Source organism: Delphinapterus leucas, chromosome 4 (genome assembly GCF_059928025.1).
Source record: "Delphinapterus leucas isolate spDelLeu-1000000601 "Yukka" chromosome 4, BTC_Dleu_Yukka2, whole genome shotgun sequence".
NCBI lineage: Eukaryota > Metazoa > Chordata > Mammalia > Artiodactyla > Monodontidae > Delphinapterus > Delphinapterus leucas.
In genome coordinates, this window is record NC_143132.1 from 38,632,577 (window position 1) to 38,653,962 (window position 21,386).

Below are 21,386 nucleotides of genomic sequence, written 5' to 3' on the forward strand. Positions count from 1 at the left end.
GGCTCTTGGGAGGGGAGGTGTGGATAGTGACCTGTGCTCAAACACGGGCTTCTTGGTGGTGGCAGCATGCCTTAGCGTCTCATGCCTCTCTCTGGGGTCCGCGCTGATAGCCGCGGCTCACGCCCATCTCTGGAGCTCCTTTAAGCAGTGCTCTTAATCCCTTCTCCTCGTGCACCAGGAAACAAAAAGGGAAGAAATAGTCTCTTGCCTCTTCGTTAGGTCCAGACTTTTCCCGGACTCCCTCCTGGCTAGCTGTGGTGCACTAACCCCTTCAGGCTGTGTTCACGCAGCCAGTCCTGTCCCTACGGTCCGACTGATCCACCGAAGCCAGAGCCTCAGCTCCCAGCCCCGCCCATTCCGCTGGATGAGCAGACAAGCCTCTCGGGCTGGTGAGTGCCGGTCAGCACCGATCCTCTGTGCGGGAATCTCTCCACTTTGCCCTCCGCACCCCTGTTGCTGTGCTCTCCTCCATGGCTCCGAAACTTTCCCCCTCCGCGCCCCACCCCCGCCCACCACAGTCTCCGCGAAGGGGTTTCCTAGTGTGTGGAAACCTTTCCTCCTTCACAGCTCCCTCCCACTGGTGCAGGTCCCATCCCTATTCTTTTGGCTCTGTTTATTCTTTTTTCTTTTGCCCTACCCAGGTACGTGGGGAGCTTCTTGCCTTTTGGGAGGTCTGAGGTCTTCTGCCAGCGTTCAGTGGGTGTTCTGTAGGAGTTGCTCCACGTGTAGATGTATTTCTGATGTATCTGTGGGGAGGAAGGTGATCTCCGCATCTTACTCTTCCGCCGTCTTCCCCCTCTCCCTGTGAACTTTTTAATGATGGCCATTCTGACTGGTGTGAGGTGATACTTCTTTGTAGTTTTGATTTGCATTTCTCTAATAGTTAGTGATGTTGAGCATTAAGATTGCTTTCTTTTTTTTTTTTTTTTTTTTTTTGCGGTACGCGGGCCTCTCACTGTTGTGGCCTCTCCCATTACGGAGCACAGGCTTGGGACACGCAGGCTCAGTGGCCATGACTCACAGGCCCAGCCGCTCCACGGCACACGGGATCCTCCCAGATCGGGGCATGAACCCACATCCCCTGCATCGGCATGCGGACCCCCAACCACTGCGCCACCAGGGAAGCCCTAAGATTGCTTTTTTAATCCACCTTCTAGTTTATCTCACTTCTCTAGGAAAATTGCTGAAGACATTGCTATATATGATGGTACAATAATGTTTTAAACATATGTTATTACTGCAACCTTTTTCTAACTTTTAAAAAAGTAGATAACAATAATTATAACAGCTAATATTTCTTGAATGTTTACTATATGCCAGACATTACACTAAACATTTTATGTATGTTTTCTAATTTAGTCCTCATAAAGCTATTTGAGATAGGGACTATTATTTTCCTTTGTACAGTGAGAAAAATGACACAAAGTGTTAAGAAATTTGTTTAAGTTAACAAAATGAGTAAGAGGCGGGGCAACAATTCCAAATCTGAGATAGTGACTACTGAGTTCAAACTTTTAATCTATTAAAGCCTCTAAAGATACCAGGTTGATCAATGTTACAATTCATTTAATCTTAATCATTTGTTTAAATGCATTTACCTAGGTCCCATCCACCCAGGTAGGACTGGGGCTAGGTATGGAAGTAAAGTAAAATTGTAATGAGTTGTTATCAGAAACAGATAAATTGGACCTACATTGTTGAGTATATTGGTGAAGAAAATATTCTCCCGGTACACTTTTGTTGTTTCTCATTCTTTTTTTTTTATTTTTTCTTCTGGGTTTCTCATTCATTCACCATATGTTAACTTTACTTATTCCTTCCTGGGAAAGTGAGGAGGTAATTAGTTTTTCAATCAGATGAGTAATATTCTAGAAAAGATTTAGGCATAACTAATATAAAATGTTTCACTCAGGAGAGGGTAACAGGGTTAAAAAGTATTTTCATGAAAATTTTATGTAAGATGAGTCAGTGGGTCAAAATGTAGATAATTTTACTAGTTTTTAAACTGCATCTTCATTTGACCTGGTTTCTGATTTTTACTTCTCAGTGTACAGGGATTTTGACTGTATTTGCTGTATGGAGTATCTCAGTATTTGCTGCTGTGTAACTGTCCCTCTTCATGTGACACATTACAAACTAGTGTGGGTCAGGGTGGAAAGACAACTCTAGATACTCTATTTGCAAATCTGAAAGAATATTATTTTTTACCTGATTTAATGAAGCTTCATTCTCCCCTCTCTCCTTCTTGAAATACAAATACAGTCTTGAGCTTTCCTGTGGGCATGTGGATAAACATAACTCATTTGCCACCAAAACAGAGTACAGCTTTGTACAGCAATTAGAAATTATTTTAAACATTGCTACTTTAAGTTTATATCCTCATTTCCATCATAAATTATTATAATACTTTTTATTTTATCTAAAGCACATCTTATCCAAAAGGCAGGATCTTCTGGGATTCCATTCATTCAGTTGTTTCATGTCATTCTATTATGTTAATAAAATTGGTATTTACTTATTCTACAGCTCCTGTGTTGGGGTTTAGAGGGGTGTAATTAAAATCCCAAGGTTTGTGGCTTCTTACAGGTTTCTAAACAGAAAAAGTCTATAATAAGGAGAAATACAGTGATCAGTGTGTAACAGTTAGACATTTACGGGCATTTGCAAACAAGTGCTATAAGGCTAACAGCTGAATTACACTAAAAATAATTTCAACTTTATATTTCAAGTTAGATAGAGTGATGGTTATATGTTTTCAATGGAAAAAAATCCTTTGACCTGACAGTGTAATACAACATATTTATCAGTAGCAAAGTATAATGTTAAAGGCTTTGGAGGTTATCAGAGTACCTAGGTTTTGGTATCTATTCTACTTATTTCCTCTTCATAGCAGTAAAGTAGGGGTAAACATATCAGTACTACCTACATCATAGAGTTATAGTGATCAAAAGAATATATGAAAGTACTTTTAAAACAACCAACTAATATCTAGATGTAAATCTTTATTAAATAAATAAGGTACAGTCACAGAGCCAGGAACGTGATATTTAGTAATGAATAAAAGGTGCCCTTGTTCTGAGCCCATGCCAATGATCTATGTGCATGGAAAAAAACTCGGTAATGATATTTCTTTTATGCTTTATCTTACCAAACATCCTTGGAAAGAGAGTAAACCAAGTATGTTCCTTAATTTGATAAATTTTTATTGAATGTGTTTACTGTGCTAAGATATAATGGGGAGAAAAAAAGGTGAATATAGTCCTTAGTTTTTCTTCATGGGACTTTTACTCATTCACTCATTCATTCATTCATTTATTCATTCCTTCCTTCAACATTGTCAGGGATGGCTGCAAATATATCAGTGGAAAAAAACAAGTAAGTTATACACTTTTACTCATTCACTCATTCATTCATTCATTTATTCATTCCTTCATTCAACATTGTCAGGGATGGCTGCAAATATATCAGTGAAAAAAGAAGTAAGTTATACACTGTAGTGTGTTACAATGTGGTAGGTGTTTTGAAGAAACAATAAAGCAGAAGAATGAGACAGGAATGCTTGGAAAAGTAGAGAGGTTGTTCTAATTTTGAACAGGGAGATCAGAAAAATGGGACATTTGAGGAGAGAATTGATGTTGAAGGACCAAGCCGTGTGGATATCTGGGAGAAGCATTCCAGGAGGAATCAGCAAGAGCAAAGGACTTAAGCCAATAAGATACTTAGCTTATTCAAGGAACATTCAACAGCCCTGTGTGGCTAGACAAACCTGAGCTTAGAATAGTAAATAAGAGAGAAGGTCATAGAGAGAATGAGGACCCAAGTCATAAGGATTTTTGTTTTGCTCCAAGTGAGATGAAAAGCCACTGGAAGTTTGAGCAGAGGAGAGACATGTGCTGATGTAATTGTAACAAGATCAGTGTGGATGCTCTGGTGAAAATAGGCTGCAATGATTACCCTTGGAAAGATTTTTCAAGAAGTCAGGGGACAGATCATAGTGACAGGACTAGAGTCATAGCAATGGAGGTGATTAGAGTGGTCTTTGCAAATTACATCTAGTAGAATTTGCTGACTGAAGTGGGACATGATCTAAAGGATGAAGTGCATGATGATTTTCATGTTTTATTTGCTTATTTTTGTTTTTGCCTGAAAAACTGGAAAGACAGATACATTTACAAGATGGAGATGACTGTGGGAGGAACATGGTAAAATAATGGGAACTCAGTTTCAAATATGTTAAGTTGGAGATGCCTCTTAAGCATCCAACTAAAGAAGACAAGTAGAAATTGGCTATATGAATATGAAATTCAGGAGAAAGTGCTACACCATAGATAAAAGATCTGGAAATTGTTATCTATGGATAGTACTTAAAGCTGTAAGATTGGATGAGCTCATCTAAGACATGGGTGTAGTTAGAGTAGAAAACAAAAACCTCAGGACTGAGTTCTCATGTATTCAACCCTTAAAGAGATCACACACATAATGAGATAAATGCAAGTGATTCAGAGAAGAAGAAAACAAAAGAAATGAAGAAAATATTTTCAAAAAGACAGTGATGTTCAACTGAGTTAAGTGTTCTTGATCTATGAGAACTGGGAATTTACCATTGGATTTAGCAATGTGGAATCAATGGGAACCTTGGGAATTGCCATTTAGTATAAAATATAGAGATTAATCAAATATTCACCCAAAGGAATGCAAATTCACTACTGTGAAACAATGGTACAATGGTGTAATGTTATCTGATTGCAGCAACATTTACCCTAGTAAAAGAAGGTTGTGGGGAAGACTTCTTGGAGGAAGTGATGATCAGGAGAGAGCTGAAAAGCTAGTTAGAACTAAGTATACAAAGAAAAAAGGGAAGAACATTCAAAGTCAAGGGAATGGCAGCAGGAGACTAAGAGAAAGCCAATTGTAGTTACTGTGGAGGAATCAATGGGATTCAGGGTCAAAGTGAGAAAGAATATCAAATCAAAAATATCTTTATTAAGACCAGTGTCCAGGAGCTTACCTCCTATGTTTTCTTCCAGGAGTTTTATGGTTTCAGGTCTTACATTCAAGTATTTAATCCATTTTGAGTTGATTTTTGTTTATGGTATAAGATAGGGGTCCAGTTTCATTCTCTTGCATGTGACTGTCCAGTTTTCCCAACACCATTTATTAAAGAGACTGCCCTTTCCTATTGTATATTCTTGGCTCCTTTGTCAGAAATTAATTGATTGCATATGCATGAGTTTATTTCTGGGGTCTCCATTCTGTTCCATTCTATGAATCTTTTTTCTTTTTTTTAATGACAATACCATACTGTTTTGATTATTAGAGCTTTGTAATATACTTTGAAACCAGGACATATGATACCTCCAGCTTTGTTCTTCATTCTCAAGATTGATTTGGCTATTCAAGGTTGTTTGTGGTTCTATACAAAGTTTAGGATGGCTTGTTCTATTTCTGAGAGAAATGCCATTGGAATTTTGAGATGGATTGCATTGAATCTGTAGATTGCCTCAGGTAATATGGACATTTAAACAGTATTAATTCTTCCAATCCATGAACACAAAATATCTTTCCTTTTATTTGTGTCCTCTTCAATTTCTTTCATCAGTGTCTTACAGTTTGCAATGTACAGACCTTTCACCTACTTGGTTAAATTTATTCCTAAGTATCTTATTCTTTTTGATGCAATTGTACATTGAATTGTTTTCTTAATTTCTCTTTCTGATAGTCTGTTGGTATATAGAAACTCAACTGATTTTTGTATATTGATTTTGTACACTGCAACTTTACTGAAATTTTTCATTAGTTCTAACAGTTTTTTGGTAGAGTCTTCTATATGTAATACCCCACACAGTACCTTGAAGTTTCTCTTACAGAGTTTTGAAGTTTTCGTTTGTTTTTAGTTTGTTTGTTTCTATTCTAAGAACAATGGAGAGCCATTTAGGGGTTTTAAAAGTAAATAGGAATGTGGATGGTAGGATATTCTCATGCTTATAATTTAAAAGAGATTACTGGATGCTCATGAAGAACAAATTAGAAGAGATCGCTGTGGATGACAAGAGACAGGTTGAATTGTCTGGGAAATTGCACTAGTCCAGGGAGAAATATTGGCCTAGAGTGTTTAGTGGTAGCATCAGACAGATGTGAGAGAATAGAAAATCCTTTCAAGAATATAGTTGAGGGACTTCCCTGGTGGCACAGTGGTTAAGAATCCGCCTGCCAATGCAGGGGAAACAGGTTTGAGCCCTCATCCCAGAAGACCCCACATGCTGGGAGCAACTAAGCCCGTGTGCCACAACTACTGAGCCTGCACTCTAGAGCCCACGAACTACAACCACTGAAGCCACATGCCTAGAGCCCGTTCTCTGCAACAAGAGAAGCCATCACAATGAGAAGCCCACACATCACAATGAAGAGTAGACCCCGTTTGCTGCAACTAGAGAAAGCCTGCACACAGTAACGAAGACCCACCATAGCCAAAAATAAATTAATTAATTAATTTTAAAAAATCACTTACACTTAAAAAAAATAAAGAATATAGTTGAAACATTCAGCAGAATAAACCTCAAACTGAATCATGAATAAAATAAGTACCTGTAAATATTTATAAAGTGTTTAAAATGCTTTACTATTCTTCATTTCTCTTCATTGTCATTAACACTGCATACCTAAAGGCAGAAACCTAGAATGGCAGTTCTTATCTTATTGTCAGCCCATAGAAAAGCACCTTTATGTTGTATTGTGGAACAGAAGTGGAAGTGAAGGAAAATTGTAAATTGTGTTACTGGAAAAATATTAAATAACATCTTTAAATTTTTTTTTTAATTTTTAATTTTTTTAAATTTTTATTGGACTATAGTTGATTTACAATGTTGTGTTAGTTTCTGCTGTACAGCAAAATGAATCAGTTATACATATACATATATCCACTCTTTTTAGATTCTTTTCCCATATAGGTCATTGCAGAGTATTGAGTAGAGTCCCATGTGCTGTACAGTATTTCCTTATTAGTTATCTATTTTATATATAGTAGTGTGTATATGTCAATCCCAATCTGTCTCCCCCCTCTTTCCCATCCTGGTAACCATAAGATTGTTTTCTACATCTGTGACTCTATTTCTGTTTAGTAAATAAGTTCATTTGTACCATTTTTTTAGATTCCACATGTAAGCGATATCGTATGATATTTGTCTTTCTCTGTCTGACTTACTTCACTCATTACGGCAACCTCTGGGTCCATCCATATTTCTGCAAATGGCATTATTTTGTTTTTATGGCTGAGTAATATTCCATTGTATTATGTACCACAACTTTTTTATCCGTTCCTCTGCCAGTGGACATTTAGATTGCTTCCATGTCCTGGCTATTGTAAATAGTGCTGCAGTGAACACTGGTGTGCATGTATCTTTTTGAATTATGGTTTTCTCTGGATATATGCCCAGGAGTGGGATTGCACATCTTAATTAAGTATATTCTAGTTGTTGTTGTTGTTGTTTTTTAACACGACAGAATAAAGTTACTTTTTCATTTGATTCTTGAGTATAATTCAATATGAGGTTATTTTAGTGACATCAACGCAGTAATAATGTGTGTGGCATAAGCTAAGTTAACTCACTACTTACGTGTTTTTCATTTCTGGCCAAACAAAGCTACCTACTGTCAGAGTAGGATTCCAAATTTTCTCCATGTAATGTGTTTTCTTCAAGATGGGATAATCATCTGATGGGCATTGGGTTCACTTAAGAAACATGCTATTTAGATAAAAGGCATGAATACTGTTTGGCTTGAACAATTACCAAATAGTTCATAAAGCAACTATCTTCCATCTCAGCCAAAAGTCATCTTGGAAAAGATGGTCAAATCTCTTGGCTACCTAACCAGAGTATGAGAATTCCGGTAATATATTCACAATGGCATGTGAACTAGTTTGTGATAGCATATTCAAATGGAAACTGGGTGATAGGGAGCTAATACCTGTGTATAACAGGATAAGGCTTCCCTAAAAATAGAGATACTTTATGTAATCTGATGTTTGACTCATTGAAAAGTGGAAATTTGTTTATCTGCAAATAAAAAGTTACTCTTCATGCATGAAATAGTTTCTTCCTTATAAAACTGGGGGATAAATTTAGATTTAGGTGAAATATAACTATATAGTTAAAGATAGGTAAATTTTAAAACTCCTTATAAACCTTTTGGAGAGTGTTAACAAAAGTTTTGGGATTTTTCACATGCAAATCTTAATACATCTGGCATATCCAATAGATGATTTCAGCATGATAATTTGACTCCATATTTGTTAGAGCAAAATATGTTTACTGAATATTTCTTCTATAGCTATTTCAATCATCATAAATCACCTCATCTCCTTTTATTTATTTATTTTTTTTGGTAAAACAGACAAGTTGGGAGAAGCCAAGTTTTAAAAAGTCCTACTCATTTATTTAAGGAGATTCCTTAAAAGAAAAGAAAAGAAAACACATATAATCACAGCCTAGTAAGAGATACACTGAAAGAAAACATTCCTTACAAACTGCAGTTTTTCTCTTTCAAAATGTAGCAACTATAAATTAATTCATTCACATTTAATTATCCTTCTATTCATTTCCAAAATATTTGTTGAATTTATGTGTAAATTACTAGTCAAAAATAGTGATAGTATATTTTATATTTTAAATTAAAATCTAAAATCTTAAAAGACATATCAGTCTCAGTGATTCAAAATAAACTATATGTAGCTGCAAAAATGAATATGTGTTTAGGATCTAATTTTAAAAGACTACATAATGATTTTTGCAAAAACTTTTCCCCAAAAAGTAAACATCACAGTTTTATCCTAGATTATCCAATTTATCATTGACTTCCACTTAGCGTAATGGAATGAAGATTGCATTATCAGTTTATATATTCTATTATTAAACTTATTAAACTTTGACTAGTATTGATTTACATACAAAACAAATTTTGAAGGAATAGAGTCATGCTGCTTTTGTTGCTGAAAAGTTCTCTGTAGTCTTAAAAGAAACTGCCATCTTGAAATAGATTGGAATATGGGCAGTAAGTTTTAAGATGTCAATCATATTATCACTTCTAAAACTGGTAGAAGATGACTACACTAAGATATATTTTATGTTACTGAGGTTTAAACAAATTAGACAGGATTTGTTTACTTTTAAAATTATATAACTGCCTCAGCTTCATCAATAATTTGTATAAATATACATGACAGATCCAAAATTAACTTGGACATATAATTGAGAAAGAAAAAGGTAATTTAAGGGGAAATAATAAAGTGGCTGGAAAATGAATAAGCTGACAATAAAATTATTGAAAGTACATATAAAATGCACATTGCATTCATTGTGGGGAACACAATGTCAGAGAGGGCTCTTATTTTGAAGATAATAGAACTATTTTAATTTTAAATATCAAAGCACTTATATTTACAGGTGAGGAAGCACTGGGAATAGATAAAATTAAACAATTGCCTAAATATGAATAAAAAACCCAGCTACCTCATGAGACAGTCTATTACAGGTAATAGAAAAAAAGAAAAACAAAGACCTGTCAGAAAATCAAAATTTTAAAAATGTGAATTCTTATCAAATCCTGTGACGTGACGCCCAATCCTGCATTCAAAACAATTATCTATTTATTTCAGTTATTGAGAGTCATGTGCAAAGGGCAGATGTGATCTCTGTTATGAGATGGAAACATTTAATTCTTACTCTTACAAATAGATTTAGCTTAATCAGCTAGGTTTATCTTGGAAACAGCTCTGCTATCTGTAAAGTGTGCTATTGCTACTCACTATAACTTATAGAATGTTTTGCTCTTCCAACAGATAAACAGTATGTTCTGGTTGTATGCCTTGTCCCAATGAGAGCTGTAATAGCATTTGGTCCAATAGCTTAAGTCGTAGATCAGGTGTAATGAACTTTTCCTGACAGTGTGGAGATCAAATAGCTCACACTTTTCCACACTAATTCCAGAGGTTTGCTTCAGTGACTACTTTTTCAGTCTACAGTAGCTATTCTTCAGGTTTGTTGAGAGACTTTAATTTTTGCTCCACTTTCGTACTTACCATTACCAATTGCACTTTTTATTCTCTGTCTTCATTTTTGCTTTTCTCCCCCTATTTTTTCTTCTTGGGATAATAAGGAATATGAGGTCCTAATTATCTTCTTCTTGTATCGGTGTAGCCGTTTACCACCAGATTCCCTAGTTTTTCCAAATTACTCTAACAATTCACATCCATATTTAAGAATTTAAAGTCGCTACTGTGTGCAATATGTTATAATAACCTGTAATGGAAAATAATCTGAAAAAGGGTATATATATATATAATATATATATATAAAACTGAATCACTTTGCTGTACACGAGAAAGTAACACAACATTGTAAACCAAATATTACTCAATTTAAAAAATTGAAAAAAAAAGAGAATTTCAAGCCTGTAAGTCAACTGGTTCCCTTCCATTAATTGTTCTTTCCTGTACAAGACATTTGCCCAACAACCCTACCACAAAATACTTGGAGCCAACTTCCTTCTAGCTTTCTTAAGCAGCTCTATAGTTTCCCAGCTCGGATTAATTCCTCATATCTGATATTGATATGTATGTTTACTTTTAAATCATATTCTCTACATTCAGAGCTCAACTCTATATTCACCTGATCTAGCAGCTTTTTCCAGAATAGCCCAAATAGGCATCAGTAATTCTTTTCCAGGGCAATAGTTCTCCTTCCCCTTTCTACAAATTGACAGGAACTTTTTGTTCTGTTCTCATATGCCTCTCGAATAGCTACTTACTGAGATACCTAGTGTCACTTCGTAAGATTTAATTGAATCTTGCTATGAGCTTTGTTCAGTACTGTTATATAAATTAATACAGCTGTAAGCAAAGAAGAGTTGAAATTCTTCAAGCATGTGACCTGAGCATCTAAGAGGTTTAGATATTATCTTCTATTTCAGTTTAAGGAGATCATTTCAGCCAACAGCTGCCCTGTTTATATTTTCAAAATTTCTCCATATGATTGATAAATGCATTAGTGCAGTGTCACTTGTTCTTGCCTTAGAAAATTTATTTTCCCCAGGAGGCAAAAATAGAGTATTTTATTTTATTGCCAAATAACAAATTATCTCGCATATGGAAAATTCCCTGTCTATGCCAGGACCACCTTATATTATTCAAGCTGAGATTTTAAAATGTACTTGTTACTCCCCTCATCTGAGTTGTATATTTTACTCTTTCACTCACTTAGAAAATAAAATTGGATCTAAAGTGTATATAATTTACTGTCCTTGAAAAGTTATCCTGTAGCTCATAGAGACAACTGGAAACTACTATTTCATAAATCTTTTGAATTATAAGGAATCATGTAGTGAATTTCCAAATTCAGAGCACTTCTTTTTATAAATTATTACTTCCTTGAAAGTTCTTGAGGGATATAAAATATGTATTTTTCTAGCAAGTCGACTACCTATTACATGTTAGGCACAGGTCTAGCAGCTAGGAATATAAAAGGCTTTGTCTAGGAGTATTTAACACTCTCTCATTTCCTGTTACCAGATTATAGAATACAAGAGCACACATTGACATTTCAAGAATTTTAAAATAAGCATATTGTTACTTTATATTCCTTGTTAGAGGCTTGGATTATTGATCCACTGTCATTATGATAGTGCCATCTAGTTGTTCCTATGCCAGATGGTAGGCACTTGCTTGTATAGATATTCTTTTACTTCCAACAGGCGAATTTCACCTGATAAAGCAAGCTGTAGATGTTATGCATACATATCTTTCTACACACACTAACCTTCTCTGGGACCTGGTGTTAAAAGCCACTATAAAGAAATATTCTCAGTAGGTCACTGAATATAATGATCTGATTGTATCTGTCTCTCCATGCCAAAAAGCCCATGATAAGCCCTTAAGAAATAGACGATAAAATAAGTTGAACTGGTATTTTTAAATTAAGTATCAGTAACTTAAATTATAATTATTTTTGCGGTTTTTATTGATAGTATTCAAGAGAGTAAGTACTTTGGAGCAGGATTAAAACACAATCTGGGACATCATGAAAATTATTTTTCAAAACATATCTGAAATTTATCTTTTCCACATTAAAAAGTACTTAAGTACTAATATAATTCTACAGTTTCAATTGGCAAACCTGTGACACCCTCCAATCTGAGGATAAAGGTCATCTATCTATAGAATATAAATAAAACTTGGTGATGGGGCTTGTTGAAGCAGTTCTCAAGTTCCTATGCAGCACCGTCCTTCTACAGTCTGCTTTCTTTAACAGATAATATATTTTTGTGTGAGATTTTTCTCCTCCGACTGCTTATTATTTATGGACTTCATTGATTTAGTTCTACTATGTGATTGCATATTTCTTTCTCTGAGTCTACCAGTTTCTGCAAAGTTATGGCCTGAGCAGCTCACATTACTCTCTGGGTGGTTTATGTAAATAATAATAATAAAAACACCTGAAGCTTTATCCCTGTTTCCAGTAGTATTCCACTGACCTCTTTTCAGCTTGAAGAGGTTCTATCTATGGCTGATTTTTTTAATTTCTTCCCACTGGCAATTTTCAGCCTACTGTGCTTCTTCATCTGATTTCTTGACTCTTTCTTGACTTAAGAATTAATTATTGAAATGTATCAGATGCACTCTGAAAATGTCAGTGTATTTGGTTGGATTTACTAAGAAGCACAGCTTTTCAGCCAACATGATATTGGAACTGAATTTCAAGTAGTGCCTTTCTCCACACATCGTTTTCACAGGCAACACAAAAACATACTGCAGATGATCTATACCATCGCTGAAAAGGTTTGTGCGGTACAAGGCCATTTGTCTCTATCACTTTAAAGCAGAATGTTTACCTTTGCATTTTAGTGCCTTTTTTCTCATTGAAACTTTAATAAACACTTTATATAGAACTACAAGAGACTCGCAGAAGCTGTCCATCTATCCTCCTGCCTCCACCAGCCTGTGGCTAATTTAATCTGTCCAATTCAGATGGTTATTGATCCTGGTATAAAAGGAATTCATGACCTCTTTGTATTTGGTGGAATATTCTACAAGCCTTAGTCTCACAAACTGAGGCACAGGAATTCATACACTGAATAGCACAACAAGGCAGCTTGAGAGTGAAAGCAATTTAAACACAAAGTTTAAAATCTCCTGAAAAGAGATTCAAAAGCATGTATTAAAACATTTCAGGTGTGGGTTTAAGAAGGGAAGGGCTGCTTTAATTCACAAGACATAATTTTAAAAGAATATTAATAAAACAATATTTTAAAGAGCTTAGACTTCATACTTATTTATTAACTTCTAAAATAATTATTAGGCACCTACTCTTGGCCAAACTCTGTTTCGGGTGCTTCAGTTTCATGGGTTTATATAATGAAGGAAAGAGAGAAAATCCCTATTCTTATAGAACATATGTTCTAGTGGGGGAAGACAAGTGACAACATAGAAGAATAAGGAAACAACATAATTATGTTTGAAGGTGATTAGTACTATGAAGAAAACACAGGGAATGGGGTTAGGACATGCCTGGAGGTCGGAGGATTGCTATTTTTAAGTGAAGTAGTGAGGGGAAGGCCTTATTGAGATGACATCTGGACAAACTGAAGGCAACGAGGGAGCAGGCCATGAGGATATATGAGGACAGAGGATCATGTGTCAAGAATAAGGGCAATGCAGGACACTTCAGGGAGGAGTGTGCTTGCATACTTAAGAAAGAGCAAGGGATCTGGTGTGGGTAGAGCAGACAGAGGCAGGGGAAGAAAGGAAGTGAGATGTGGAAGTAGATGAAATCAGTTAGGTCACTGGACCTGGTTGCATAGGGCCCGGTAGGCTAGCTTGTGGACTCAGCTTTTAAACTGAATGCAGTGGGAAAACATTGGAAGATATCCAGCAAAGAGTGACATGATCTGTCTTATGTGTTTAAAACGTAAGTCTGGTTGTTGGGGGTGGAGACATTAATGTAATATTATAGGAAAGAGATGATGGTGGCTTTTATCATGTGCTAGCATGAAGCTGGTGAAGAAGAAATTGCAGTTGATTTAAAAGGATAGCCAGTAAAATTTTCTCAGTTTGGAGGCAGAATACAAGAGAAAGTAAAGAGTCAAGAATGTCTACAAGGTTTTGGTCTATGCCACCGGAGGGATGTCCTTCCCATTAGCTGAGGTGGGGAGAGTGTAAGAAATAATGTAAAAATATATATGGAAAGTTTATAGTTTATATCTTATCTTCACAGCTAAGATAAATAGCTGATGTATGTGATAGATATTATTCATAGGTATATATGTATATGTACATAGGTATAATATTCATAATAATACACAATTGCATAATATTTCATAATATGAATAATCCAAAATATTTCCCAACTCATAGGAAAATTTAGGTTGTTTCCTCTCCCCTCCCCCATTATACAAAGTGCTTCAATAAACAAGCTTTAAATATATTCTTGTATTTTAATCCTTTTATTTCTATAACATTAGTACCGAGAAGTTAGGCTGCTGGGTTAAATTATACAGCTATTTGTAAAATTTACTTTTACATTATTCCAGATTACTTTCATATGAGATTGTGAAAATTCACTCTTTTACCAACACAAATCCACAAATACAAGTTTCCACTTCCCTGAATCTTAGCCAACATCAGATATAATCACTTTTTAAAAAGTATTTTGTCTAACTTGATAGCTAAATATTATTACATTCTTGCTTCCATAGTATCCTTGTCTACCTGTTGTAATTATTTAACTGGAATTCTCTTAAGCATTTTTGAACCATCCTTCTGAAAGTAAAGAATGGTTAGTCAACATGTTCTCTCAAATTAATTTTTAAAATATCCTCTTTTTTCTCAAAAGTATTTCAGAAAGACAACATCTTTAGAGTGGTAAGAACTTATGTACATTTTTTTTCAGATTTAATATAATCTTTAAAACTGATGTCAGAAGGTTTTATATTCAGAGATTAAGTAATTAAAAGAATTATAAATTATGCATTCTGCTCAATTATATATTTATTGTTACATTATAATAACTGATTTTTTTAACATGGGATTATTTGTAATTATAATGATGGAAAATGTATATAAATAATTTTATGTGAAATTCTGAGTGTGAAATAAATTTAGAGAGCCTTCCCTATTTTCTTTCTCATATTTCTCCCTTGTTAATCTTTCTCTCTCTCATCTATTTTTCTTTCTCCATTTCTCCATGATCTATTTGTTTTTCTGTTGGTCCAAGCCCATCCCCAAGTTTACCCTTCCTCACTCCAACACAATGAAAAGATCAATGACATTCATAGTCAGTTAGGAAATACAGAGGATATGTGTGTCAGGAAAATACAGTGATCAAATGAAGTGAATTTTCTGCATTATTAGCACTTCTTTTCAAGCACAAAGACATTTTTATTTAACCACTTTGATGGAAAACCTTTCAAAATAGCAACTAGGATGGCATCATCATGAACACAAATCATTTCATGGCAATCTGTGGGCTCTAGGGCCCACGAGCCACAACTACTGAGCTCGCGTGCCACAACCACTGAAGCCCGCATGCCTAGAGTCCATGCTGTGCAACAAGAGAAGCCACCACAACTAGAAGCCCATGCACTGCCATGAAGAGTAGCCCCCGCTCGCCGCACCTAGAGAAAGCCCACGTGCAGCGACGGAGACCCAAGGCAGCCATAAATAAATAATAAATAAATAAATTTATATTAAAAAAAGAAATTGCTTGGGCTTTTAGATAGATTGCAGCTATTTAGTTTTCCTTTTTGCTTATTTCCAGTTTCTAGGAATATGCCAGTTGATAATTAGGATTATTTTATTATAAAAATAAAACTGATGTATATATATTTGAGGAAACCCTGTGTATTCTACCTTTTCATTTAAAACAAAGATTTTAGAAGTGAAAATAAGGATAATTCATATTGTAACATTAAGATTCTAATTCTATAAAAAGAAGTGCAGATAATGTAACTGCATTTTTCTAAATTCAACAAAATATTATTTTGCGCCATCTTTTTGCCATAAATCTTCTCTTATCTCTCTCTCTGCCCCCTTCCCTCCTCCTCTTCCCCATCCCTCTGTCTTCCTCTTTCCTTCTGGTGTCATCATGCAGCCCTTGAGTCAGGCTGGGGACCACAGAGACTTGAAGGGCTGCTGAAAACTCTCTCTTCCTAGACTGAATATGCTGCCCTGTTTGCTTTGGGGCTTGTCCCAGCTCTAGGAGCTATTCAGGCAGAATTGCTTAAGGATTCCTCACATCCTTCTGGGGCTTCTCTATCTACTTGTGACTCAAGGGCTGACTGGTCCCCTACTTCTAATCTCTCTCCTACTTATGGATTTTTTTTCTTGTGGATGTGTCTAGCCTCCCCACCGCTCCGCCATCATGTTTCTTTCCAAATCTTTTGTTTAAGTCCAAATTTTACTTCCTAGGGTCTAGGCTTTTAAAATCTGAAGGCCAGGAATACTTCATTTCCTCTAATTTTTGAACATATATATTTCCCCTGTGTTATGATACTGAACAGCCTAACTACTGCATAGTTTAGGAGGTGGGGGGGCAGGGTGAAGAGGAGACCTAAATGGATTAGGAGATACATGAAAGAAATGTAATAGTAATATTTCAAAACTATGCCACCATATTACAGTAAATACCAGAAGTATTCAGAGCAACATCCTGTACTTATGTGACCCTTAAATGTTTATCAAGCACTTTTATATTTTAAAAATTATCCTTTATTCAACCTTGTGAGATAGTAGTTTTATAGATGAGGGATACATGACTAAAAGGTATTAAGTAATTTATTTTAGGGTTATCTATGAGTAGATAGTGAACACATTACAGAAACCCAGATCTTTATATTGCATGACAAATAATTTTCTACTTTACGCTTTCTTAAATGTTTGTATATTAATAGAAATAAATTGTCCTCCCTCTGTTTAAAAGGAAAAGGTGAATAAGACACTTATAGTAAATAATGAGAGATTGATAGAGTGCTGGAGAAAGTGAAGGAACCATCAAGGGGAAGAAGAGGCTGAGGGGCACAGGATCAACCCCAAAACACCCTTCTGTGATGTTCCAGTGCCTTATAACTGAGCAAAGGATGTTAAATACTTAATGATAGCAGCAGTGCAATAAAAAATATAAATCAATAGTCCCTGATGTAATGTGAAGACTTTCATCATTTGAAATAGAATAACTTCAAATTTATGAAAACTTTGGACCTTGTTAGATTCAGAAACATTTAATCTGTCTTAATGAGATCATCAAAATAGCATAGTAAGTTTCACATTTATTTTGTTTTTATATATTACATAGTATGTGGGAAAGTTTTCTAATAGATTATGTGCTATACGATGACATTCTATGGAAAGGACAATTAGTGTGGGCCCAATATAAGGAGGTATAGCAATTGATATATTAAAAAACTTTGATATAAATGAGTTTCCTCTGTAAGCTGTGATGGAATTTGAATCAAAGAAATAGTTTTTTCTTAACATTTTACTGTGATATCAAATATCTTTTCAATGTGTCTTTAAAAATTCATGTGTATGAAATTGTTTTATAAGTTGAGAATTTTTTTTTTCTTTTTCTGTTGAAGCATAACTCCATTAGTGGAAAAAGAAGACTCTTTGTGAGACTCTATTAGAGTTTTTTTTCTCTATGAAACTCTTCAGGAATATTCCTCTTCTATACTTCAAAGCCTCTCTCTTGTCATACTTCTCTTAATAGGTCTCAGTATTGTTTGGTTTTAAAATAAAAGCACTGCAAAGTTCATTGTATTCTTCTTTTAATCAACTTTATCTCATTTATGTCTAGACAGCCACTAAAAAAATTAGCACACAGCATTGCCAAAAGAAAACGAAGCAGGCAAAACAGCTTAAATTGTCCTTGTCTCTCCTTTTTTAGTCAATTTATTTCTCTACCCCGGTTTCTGATGGGTATCTGTGTTTGTGCAGGAACTCTGATTGTATCTACTCCAGGTAAATGCACACTTATCTGAGTCAAGAATATCAGGGCTGTGGATGCAAATGGGATGGGTAAGACCAGGAGAGGGAGAGATTGTGTGAGTCATACTGTATATGGCTCAGTTTTACTTGATCCAAAGATCTGAAGTTTTACTTGAGCCTTCTCCGCCCTGTTTACTCACCCTTTCCACTTCACATCTGGGTGGCTTTCTTTTATGAGCTCCCATGGTCCCCTGTCCTTCCTCTCTCATAGCGCTTACCACACTTGATTGTCTTTATTTAAATGTTCCTTTATCTTCATAAACTGCAAGAAACTCTACTGATCTCTAACACAGTGCCTAGTAATCCATAAGTATTCACTGTATGTCTTCTGAATAGATGAATAATGAACATATTCAAGGAGTACACATAGATGCAGCCAGCCCAAGATGTGCTATAAATATAAGATTAAAAATATCAATAATGAAAACAGTAACAGCTAACTCTTAGTGAGCCCTTACTAAGTGCAGATGCTTTTCTAAGCACTTTCAGCCATTAACTCATTTTATCTTTATTGCAACCCTAGGAGAAAGAGAATTGTTATGGGCTTCATTGTTATGAAAATAATTTGCATAATAATTATTCTTCTGATATCTCCACTTTCCTAGTATGACCTATTTTATTTCTACTTATCTTCCCATTATTAAATGCTTTAATGAAGTGAGATCAATTTTGTTATAAATTGCCAATCTAAAAAGAGTATTACCTGCTCCAAAATAGATACAATTCAAGATACATCTGTATCTTAGAACATTTTGTGGAAAACAACATAGAAAAATAAATACTGGCAGGGAAGTCCATGCAGTAATTAAAAGAATAGACACGTTTTGTGTATTTCTGTACTATGCACAGGAGAGAAGGCATGCAGCAGCAAAGCCACTGTCACTAAATCCAGAATATTTTTATATGCAGATGTTCAGGAATCCAGTTAGGATTGAAATAAAGTAAATGTATCATGATTTTTAAAATATCAAAATTTCAACCTTGATCATACAATTTTATTTTGCTGAAAATGTCTCATGAACTTCTTGCTAACTCCACATCTTTTGCGATGTGTTTTCATCTTGAATGAATTTATTTTGTCATCAAGGTTAGCATTTTCTGAAGTGTGAGTGGTGTCTTCTCTGCTACTTAATTTTCTGAGGTCATCCCCCAACCTTTCTAAAATTTCCTACTTGTCCTTGTGTCTTTAATCCTGCACTTGGAAATGTGGGAACAAAGCTGAATTGTTAGAGCTCACAAACTGAACACACCAACACTCTTCCTCTTGATTTCTTGCCACATTTGAAACATTCTGTGATTCACTGAAGGTTACTTTGAGTTACAGCATCAAGCATTATGGCAAATATATTCAATATCCAATTTTTATGTTCTTAAAATATACTTGTGATACATATGAAAAATAGGATGAGAAGCATTTTTATTATTTCTTTTTCCAGTGGTAAGAAGAACTAAGAAGAACTCAGATCTTTTAGTTGAACAGTTTTATAGTTTAATAAATCTATTTTATTGAGCCTATTTTAAGGTTTTATTAACCTATTTTAATGTAGAAAAAATGTCAAATGCTGTGGTGCAAGATAATTAGAGTTTCAGACATCACTCTGATGTTGCTGTGACACTGAGAGAAAAAAAAAAACAACTTTGAACTATATTTTATCACCTAATTTACTAAGCTAGCTCCTCCATGCTGTCAGTGTGCTTATCCACAGGGGAACAAACATAACTTCAAATGTGACACTACTTACCACATCTCACAATTTAATAAGCTGAGTAAAAACTTGATTCATGAAAGTAAACACAACTCTCTCAGAAGACTCTTTACAAAATTAGATATAAGTATTGAATTTGGATTTCAGAGAAGAGAGCAATTCAATTTTAACTAAAATATGTGCAATAGATCTTTTAAAAAAAGTAATTAACCAGAAGTCTTGAGAACAGGAACGAAAGAATGTAGGTTAAAGTTGGAGATGGTAAAACGTGGGGAGTCAGTGGGAGCTGAGAAACTCCAGAGCTGAGGCAAGAAGGCGGTAGCAGCAGTGGTCGTGAAAAGACATCTAAATTTCACCCTCACTTTAACCCTAGTCCTAACATCTAACCCTAACCTGTCCCTAGTCAATGAACATAAAACTCATTGCAGAAGTATGTTTGGGGAGAAAAAGGACTACATATGCCTGATCATAAAGGGAACCAGTTGTAAACTGAGCTTCTTTTTTCCAAAAGAAAATACTTTTCAAATGTTTTCAGTATTTCGTATGTTAAACTCTTAAAGATATTCTTGGCATGGCTAGATGTCATCTTGCAATATTTATTTATCAATTTAATAATATATTTAAATTAATATATTTTATAAAATTCAGTAAGAAACAGTGCTTTATTCTCATAGCTCAGGGAAGTTATATTCAAAGTTCTCATGTATATATTTGACATCAGAGTCTTGCTGTCACCAAAGCCACTTGAGTCATCTCACATGATTTTCCTAGAGCACAGCTTCACATCTATTTAAGTTGTTTAAGATATTACAGCACTTTTTGATTTGATGCTGGCATTGGAAATTTTAGTGCACGTCGAAATTATCTATCTGCTATTCATAATTTACACAAGGTAATCACTTAATATATTCCTTAAAGAATCTTTTAAAGATGTGACAACCATCCCTTGCAATTATCAAGTCATATACTTATGACTAAGTCCATGTTAAATGCTGTCTACTTTTATTGTTCTATTCGTAAAGTTTGTGTCAGGTGATTTCCGAAATTGTTCAGAGCTAGTGCTAAAAGAGGTCGTTTGGTAAACATGTAGAGCCTTTATAAGGACTGATATCCGCAGTAACTATTTTTTTTTCAATTTTTAAAATTGAGGTATAGTTGATGTACATAACGTTATATGTGTCAGGTGTACAACGTAATGATTCACAGTTTATACTCTATAGTTATTATAAAATATTGACTATATTGCCTGTGCTGTACAATATATCCTGGTTGCTTATTTATTTTACACATAGTAGCTTGTACCTCTTAATCCTCTGCCCCTATCTTGCCCCTCCCCTACCCCTCTCCCCATTGGTAACCACTAGTTTGTTCTCTGTATCTGTGAGTCTGTTAACAAAGGAGTGGGCAGAGTGTTGGAAAATCATAAGGCACAGTGTACTACCCCATGGTTGGTAACAGGAAAGTTGTTATCAATCTTCAGACCAAAAAATGAAAGAGGAGATAATTATTTCCAAGATAAGAAAGGAACAGTATAGAGACCTTTAAATGTGAAACCTAGCCAGCTTGATGTGACCGTATAGGAAGTAGATTCTCACCTCTCTCTCCTTTCTTTGCTGTGAACTCCTGAAAGGGTCATGTATTTGTTTAAC